The sequence below is a fragment of the Loa loa genome (genome assembly GCF_000183805.2).
Source record: "Loa loa unplaced genomic scaffold supercont3.282, whole genome shotgun sequence".
NCBI classification, from domain to species: Eukaryota; Metazoa; Nematoda; class Chromadorea; order Rhabditida; family Onchocercidae; genus Loa; species Loa loa.
In genome coordinates this window covers 84522-86678 of record NW_018108462.1, presented here as the reverse complement: position 1 = coordinate 86678, position 2157 = coordinate 84522, and positions in this window count along the sequence as shown.

Below are 2157 nucleotides of genomic sequence, written 5' to 3'. Positions count from 1 at the left end.
ATGAAATAATTGAAATGAAATGGAATGAAATGGAACGAAATAAATTACTTGAATGAATGAAAGTGTAAAAAGAAGAAGGATAAATTGATGATGATATAAATAAATGGGGTTTATTATTCATTTCTTTACAAATCTTTTCATGTTTGTAATAGGAAAGGAAAAGGAAGAGGAAGAAGAAGAGGAAGAGAAGGCGGAGGAGGAGGAGGAGGAGGAAGCTACAAAAGCTATCTCAATGATAATGATATGCAAAAATTGTTCAACATCTTATTTTTTTTTTTTTACCTTACACCACACCCCGCTTCTTCTTGATGCTATTTGATGATGATGATAGCAAAATGGTATTGATACCTTGTTATGGAAAGAATGACAATTTGTTAGGGAAGAAAGAGAACGGGAAGTATGGAGGGTGGGGGGGGGGGGTAGGGAGAAATGATTAAAAGGGAGAAAGAATTATAAATGAAAACTGTTACTCTACTTCCTCTTCCTCCTCCACCTCCTCCTCTTCCTCCTCCTCTTCCTCTTCCTCTTCCTCCTCCTTCTGCCCTCCTCTTCCTACTCAATAAGCATGATATTTGAAGCCTTTTAAAATATTGCGGGGTAGAAAAAAAAAAAAAAAGAATATGAAAAGGTGAAAGGAGGGAAAAAAAGAAGAAAGGCATTATCATCTTCCTCCTCATTATTATTATTATTATAATGTCATCATCATCATCATTATTATCATCATCGTCATCATCATTACTAATACGTGTTAAATGAAACAAGCGGGGGAGTAAAAGAAGGTTAGATATGATAAAGCGGGAAGGGAAAGGGAAAAAAGGTATGGGATGAGAAGAATGTTAGGAAAAAAAAAAAAAAAAAGAGGGAAGAAGCAAAAGGATCAATTTGATGGTGGAAATAAATTTTTTTTTTTTTCAATTTTTTTTTTCCCGCTTATTTTTGCTTTCTTTGAATTATCTATCGATATTGGTGGACAGACAAATGTACACATAATGCATACACACATACACGCATATACATCCACACATGCTTACGTATGTATGTAAATTTTAAATGAAAATGCCAATAAGCACACATGCACACACATACACATACATATACATAAGCACACATGCGCACACATGCACACATACATACACACACACACACACATATACATATACACACATATACACACACATACATATACACACAGATACACACATACATATACATACACATACATATACATACGCATGCATGTGCACACATGCACACATACACACACACGTATACACACGTACATATACTCACATACACATGCACACACATACACACACGTACATATATGTACGCATACATGCGCACACATGCACACATACACACATACACACGCACACACACATACACACACATGGACACGTACATCACTGTTATTTTTTTTTTATTGTTCATAAAAGAAGGATGATGATCGTTAATTAATTAATTAATTAATTAATTAATTAATTACTAATAAATCAACAATTTTATGGCAAAATTCATTTTTATGAGCAAAGTGAATAGATGAAATAGTAGGCTAAAAGGGATAATTTTGATAAAATTAATGTAGCTTACTGATAATGTATTTGTTTTTTTTTTTTAATTTTGCTGTTATAATTGAATGAAATATTTTAATTGATGTTATTCATTAAGAGACGAGAAATAATTTGGAGAATTTTGAATAAAAGCAAAAAAAGAAAAAAAAATGTGGAAAAGAGGACAAAGAAGGGTCATGACCTTATAAGCTTAGGCTTAGCATAAATTTAATTTAACAGAAATAGGCATAATTTGTTTATGTTAAAATATATCGAAGTATTCCAAACTTTTTTTTCTTTTTCATTTCCCACAAAATTATTAATTGATTAAAATTTGATTCGTTCATCTAATTTGATCATTTTTTTTTTTTTTTATTATTTTATGCTTTACATTTAAATTTTATAATAGAATTTTTAATTTTACCAATTAAATAAATTGTAATATTTGTTGATTAGCATTTTTATAAATATTTCATTATTCAAAAAATAACAATATTCATGCGCCAATATTGATAATCAAAATTGATTAATTAAATTAAAATTTCTTTCATTCAATTTACTTGTTCTCTCTCTCTTTTCNCTCTCTCTCTCTCTCCTCCTCTCTCTC